Here is a 7,134-nt window from a genome sequence, read left to right on the forward strand (position 1 = left end):
TGACCTTTGAAATATTGTAACCTATTATGACATTTTAACATGTGAAGACTCTTGTAGATTTTCTTCAAAATTTTCCAAAAATTTAACCTTCAATTCAAATTTTTGGGTAGGAAGTTATAATCATCCTGAAATTGTCATTCTAATTATTTTTTATATGCCCAATTCTGATTTGTGAGCTCTAACTTACGGTCTTTTTAAGTTTGCATAATTTTCGTCAAATTCTCCATACTGAGAAAATTCCAATTCTACCTACTTTCCTCAATGTTGTAACTTAATTTCAAAATATATAACTAATTTTCTTGTCAAAAGTACTTGTATTTTCTTGTAGTTCCATATTTTTACCTATTCCTTGTGATTCTCACTCTTCTCTTTAGGATTTCCTCGGTTCCTTATTGGAAGTAAACAAGCTTTTTGGCCTCTTTCTCCAACTAGCCAACATGCTAACTTCTTTCTAACCCCCCCCCACACACAATTTCATATATTTTCATATATTGTTTTATTTAAGATATATAAATATATATGTTTTTATTTATATATTAATTGATTATATAAATATTATCCAATTATATATATATATATATACATGAAAATCATTTAAATAACATATAAACTTAACACTTATGGACCAAAGTATATCCCCTCTATGTAAATATTCATAAATAATAAATAAATATGAAACCCAACCCTCAATAGCTCACAATTCTAGTGACACCCCAAAAGGGTCATACATATACCATATTTATGTTTTTAAATAAATTACACGGAGCCCACCACTTCTCTTTTCATATTGCATGAACGCAAAAAACAACATTTATATATAACCCATCTTACAATATTTTAAATAAATTAATAAATGCATTATTGTTGACCCCACATAACCTCAAGGGTCCCTTCGGTTTATTTACCATTGGTAGTTTAAAATATCAAACAGTCGTTATGTTGGTTGATCTTAGATCTGATAGCTCATATCAACCCTATACAATTTCTAAAATCGTCCTTGGACATCGAATTGTTGGTCCATTAACAAGCTCCTCACAATCTAATATTCCAGGTTCCAAACTCCCTTAGCATGGTTCCAACTCCACATTGACAGAAGGCCCCTAACATCCAACGGTGGATACATGTTGAAAATGGATGGTCAAGACACAATTCGGACCCCCACTCCCTCACTAATGTCATAGGGGTTCGTAATCAATGTTCCAACTCAGGGTTCTTCCCATTATATCTGACGACGTTTATGCAATTTGACATTGGTCATCGAATGGCCAATATCAAATATGACTGCCCCCCCTCTCCCGTTAACAGCATAGTGGGAGGTCCCCTATCATGGTAACACCCTACCCCAACATGGTTCCACAACACATTAATTAACATAGGCTTAGCCCACCTCTATGGCCCCACACCACCCCATGCTACCATGATCAAACTTCCATGACATCATGACCTTCCTGGCCTCACTACACCACATTACAACCTCCATCATCGTTACTACTCCAGCATGCCCTCATGGCCCTGAACTCCTTGAAAAACAATTTTGACCCAACTTCAACCTATGGACCTTAATAGCTCTTGAGGCCCATATCAACAATATTTTATAAAAAGGGTCTTGTAGATATATTAAACATGTATAATTACATTAAGTATGTCATTAAAATTAATCATTCTAAATTATTAGCCATAGCATCATTCTTCACCAGGGGTGTGATATCGAACCATAGCTCTCTCAGGCATAATTAATATTTTCCTTTGAAATTGGCTATGAAATTGAATCAATCTATCCATACTGTATTTTTTTATTACACTTGAAATTCTAATTCCCTGGTGAATTTTTACGTTCACATTCTTAGGACATTTGTCGAAAACTTAGCAGGAAACCTGTATTTCCTTAATTTTCATCAAACTTTGTCCAATCAAGCCTAAAACCCATCAATTTTTAACCAACAATTCCAGGTCGGGTGCTGTTATACATCTGTATTGGCCTTAGCAATACCAAGAAATGAAATCACAGCAAGGTTCCACTGAATTACAGGAGGAATAGCCTAATTGTGATCTCTAGTTACCTGATTCTGTGAGATTATATGCTACAGGTGTGCAGTATCCAAACCAAAATGAACCTTCATAGGCCAAGATTTTTTGTGGAGTATACCTGCTTCCAGGGTTTATCAATCATCCCTGCATTCCATCTGCATCGAGATTCTGCATTGGGAAATACAATAGCTTGTTTATGCTATTATTTCCACAAACCCCAAAAATCAGATTTATCCCCCCTCAAGCCCCCTAAGAAGAAGAAATAAAAAACTTGAACTACCTGCTACCAACTCAAACTATTAGTTGCTTCTAGTCTCCTTTATTATTAAATTTGTTTGTATTTTAATATATTGCATAGAAACAAACTTTTGAGAGCAATTACTTCTCCAGATTTCATGTTTTTCATGATCTACTAGTATCACTCTGGCAGTTGGGTTCATAAACATATGTTGTGGAAATGTATTCTGATCATATTCACTTTAGAAGTTGCATTCATGGTTGTTAGCCATGTTTTACATTGTCCAGTGACTGGAGCTTCTTCCCTGGTCATCTCAATTTCAGCACTGTGATTTGATACCAACCTCGATCACAATTCATTGCAAGCTGCATTTTGGGTCTGAGTTAGCCTTTCTTATCTTGGATAACGTGTCTTTCTTATGTAAATATTTATGCTTTTCTAGATGTGCTCTACTACCTCTTCTTACTTCATGATGTCAATTTAATATTGACTGAGGTTTTGGGGTTGCAACACTTAAATCATTCTTAAATTCTCACTCAAACAATAGTCTTTTCATCCATTTGTAATCTATTTTTTCCCATGTTTCTAGAAAGCCCCTTTCTTTGGTGACTGTCGTGTGTGGCTATATAATTCTTTCTGATATTTACATGTCAATCCCAATTTGATTGTTTGGTCTAATATATAAATCATGAAGTCAAATCTACATAAGTAAATGTTTGTTATAGTCATAATCTCATCTAGTGTTTTAAATCACATTTATTCAGAATAAGATAGGACAAGGTGAAAAAATTAACTTATCAGACATCAGCGTAATCCTTTTGGACCATGCATTTCCAATATGCATATCATGATTTAATTACTCACTTGATCCAGAAGGTGATATGAAAGATCTACCATTCTATCATCAATAATACCAGAATGTCCATGCACATGAATATTCAACAGCAACCCTAGAGCATTCAAGTAAACCTGAGAACCCAAAAGACAGCCAATTGCAAATGAAAACCAAGAGCAAGTAATCTTAATAATATCTTAGACCGGGTCACTCTCCCAATTTAGAAAAAATGGAGAAAGGTTATAGTAATCATGACGTGTGAAGGATCAACATTCTCTTTGCAAAGAAGCCAAGATATGGGAGTCATATATATGGAGCTCTTTACTCAAATGTGCATGGCCTTCCAAGTAACATAACGCTAGATGCCACCAATTGTGAGTATACCTGTCACCCTAAAATATGTCAGTGCATGATCGAACCCACTTTGAAAACTACCTACCATCTGTAATGTATGGATCACTGAACAGTGATAGAAGAGGGAAAAAACTACTTCACATGAATGAACAGCAAGCATTCCATGAATCCAAACATGTTTTCATAAATTGGATTGCCTCCTTAAAGCAACATTCATGCTGAAACACATGACATAGCTGTACGAAAAACTAATGGAGATCAAAGACATGTTGTAAAATGATTAACACAAATAAAGTAGGTGCCCCCAACCAAAACAAAATACTATTTTTCAAATGCAATGCAAAAAATAAGCCATCAATCTTGGATAAAAATTTAAAATATAGCATGCTAAGTGTCTGCTGTTTTGTGGCACACACCGCATGCTAATTAATCTTAAGAATATCTTAGACCAGGTCACTCTCCCAATTTAGCAAAAATGGAGAAAGGTTATAGTAATCATGACGTGTGAAGGATCAACATTCTCTCTTTGCAAAGAAGCCAAGATATGGGAGTCATATATACGGAGCACTTTACTCAAATGTGCATGGCCTTCCAAGTAACATAACGCTAGATGCCACCAATTGTGAGTATACCTGGCACCCTAAAATATGTCAGTGCATGATCGAACCCACTTTGCAAACTACCTACCATTTGTAATGTATGGATCACTGAATAGTGATAGAAGAGGGAAAAGAGTACTTCACATGAATGAACAACAAGCATTCCATGAATCCAAACATGTTTTCATAAATTGGACTGCCTCCTTAAAGCAACATTCATGCTGAAACACATGACATAGCTGTACGAAAAACTAATGGAGATCAAAGACATGTTGTAAAATGATTAACACAAATAAAGTAGGTGCCCCCAACCAAAACAAAATACCATTTTTCAAATGCAATGCAAAAAAAAGCCATCAATATTGGATAAAAATTTTAAATACAGCATGCTAAGTGTCTGTTGTTTTGTGGCACACACCGCATGCTGAGACCATGGGTCATCACTTTTGATTGTCAAGCCTTTCCTTGAAGCCAATTCTGCATCCCCCATTCACCCAACCTCAAATAAATAAAATGAAAGCATTCCATATATATAGTTTTCACCTTGATTTGCTGGCAAAACCTACCTTGATAAGTCGGAATCTATGAATAGAAAATCTCAGACTCTTCCTTAGGAACTTCTTCCTTAGCTTAAAATGAGAAAGGCAAGCCTACTAAGATGACAATAGGTAGCTTGCATAAGTTACCTATGGGGTTTTCACCCTTATGGTTAGGACTTTTCCACCAAGTGAAACTTCGGGAGGTAATACTCCCTCGTGGAAGGTATATCTTTGGTGAGGCTATATATCTCCATTGATCTCCTTCAATTTACCGGGTTTTCCTTCTTGGAATAATCTACTTGTTAAGTCTATTTTATGTCATTTAATTTCTTTTTGATCTTGTACTCATCTTACATTTCATTTCATCTCATTTTTGAGACAGAAATTTCAATTTCAATCTCTAAACTTGGCATAAATTATAACTGTGTTCTTGGCAATTTCGGAAGGGTTTTGCATTTCGAGCCTGGGAGTCCTCAAATCTCAATGGGTGTCAATCCATTATGTGGTTCCATTGGTAGGGATAGATTTTTCACTTGGAAGAATAGATCTAACATCACTTCAACATCTTATATTTTAAAGCAAGATGGATAATCAGTGATCATGTGTTTTGTATAACTTCACTCTAGACACCATAGATTCATACGGCATTCTGACATATCCCCACATAGCTGAGGAACCTTCAACACAGACCTGAGACAGTAGTATGCCTAGCAAGGGGGAAATAAAAAGTAAATTGATCACTTGCTTTATGTTTATGTGTTGGAAAGAAGGGGCTAGTAGTAATATAGCCCACCACGGCTTCACTTAGATTTCATTATATTTCCATATACAGCAAAGCAAAAAATTCTATAAGCAATGGAACACCCTTACAACAGAATTGGTTCCTTGCCCGGATGAAAGGTTTATAAAAAAGGTTGTGACTGGACTTTGACTTCCCAGCTAGATAAATAGAAGAGCCTCTGGTATAGACCCCTACAGGGGAGAGACATTTTAATCAAGAGAAGGAAGAAAGCGCAAAATTATAATCTCTTCTAACAGTAAAACATTTATAATCTCTAAATCTCGTACCTTTTCCTTCAGTATTCTGGATGAGTGCTGCTGTCGCCCAAATACCCACTCTTTAAGCCCAGCTACCTCCTTGATGACTATGAGAAGATTCCTTTAGAATACCTCACCCAATCAATAAGAACAATGCCTTAAATTGGATCTATGGGTGAAACAGAGGAGTTCACTATTTGTTGTCCTACTGGCTGACTTTTAGTCATCAATCCCTTTGACCTATTTTGGTGTATCGTGGACACTGACAAAAGTTTCAATTTCAATCTCTAAACTTGGCATAAATTATAACTGTGTTCTTGGCAATTTCGGAAGGGTTTTGCATTTCGGGCCTGGGAGTCCTCAAATCTCAATGGGTGTCAATCCATTATGTGGTTTCTAGATTAGGAGGCATAGGCCTGTGACACTTAAAAAAATATACTAATTCTCTATTGTGTCCTTGTTGCGTACTTGTTTTGTAGAGGAAACAGCTATATGAGTGTGCTACACCATATCATTCAGAAAGCCAAACCCACAAAAATATTCAGGAGGCTTTCCTCGTTACCATGCTTCTTCCTTGACATAGGTTTAGGTTTTCGTTCCTGTATACAGGAAGAAGGAATATGACCAGATTTATCTCTTTTGGATTTGGTGCTACAATCAAACAAGGCATTACTTGTAGAGTCCTGTCATAGGTTGTGAATGTGTTTTATGTTGCATGTGCATAATTGTGAAGCCTTTTTGTGACACTGGTGAGGGGTGCATATGCAAGCAGTTGTAACTAGACAACATAGCACATAAAAACTTTTGGACATGTTCTCAAGGTTCATGCTGTTACAACTTAAAAAATCTAACGTAAGGTATCTATCAGCTTAAGCTTGACAATAATCTAAATCTTCCAGTCGATATCTGGAATTCTAATTTCTTTCCATTGGTAGGGACAGATTTTTCACTTGGAAGAATAGATCTAACATCGCTTCAACATCTTATATTTTAAAGCAAGATGGATAATGTGATCACGTGTTTTGTATAACTTCACCCTAGACACCATAGGTTCATATGGCATTCTCACATAGCCCCACATAGCTGAGGCACCTTCAACACAGACCCAAGGCAGTAGTATGCCTAGCAAGGGGGAAATAAAAAGTAAATTGATCGCTTGCTTTATGTTTATGTGTTGGAAAGAAGGGCCTAGTAGTAAGATAGCCCACCATGGCTACACTTAGATTTAATTATATTTCCATATACAGCAAAGCAAAAAATTCTATAAGCAATGGACCACCCTTACAACAGAATTGGTTCCTTGCCCGGATGAAAGGTTTATAAAAAGTTTGTGACTAGACTTCGACTTCCTAGCTAGATAAATAGAAGAGCCTCTGGTATAGACCCCTACAGGGGAGAGACATTTTAATCAAGAGAAGGAAGAAAGTGCAAAATTATAATCTATTCTAACAGTAAAACATTTATAATCTCTAAATCTCGTATCTTTTCCTTCAGTATTCTGGA

Source organism: Pinus tabuliformis, chromosome 3_1 (genome assembly GCF_031772625.1).
Source record: "Pinus tabuliformis cultivar Carrire ecotype Pingquan chromosome 3_1, CPIR1, whole genome shotgun sequence".
Classification (NCBI taxonomy): Eukaryota; Viridiplantae; Streptophyta; class Pinopsida; order Pinales; family Pinaceae; genus Pinus; species Pinus tabuliformis.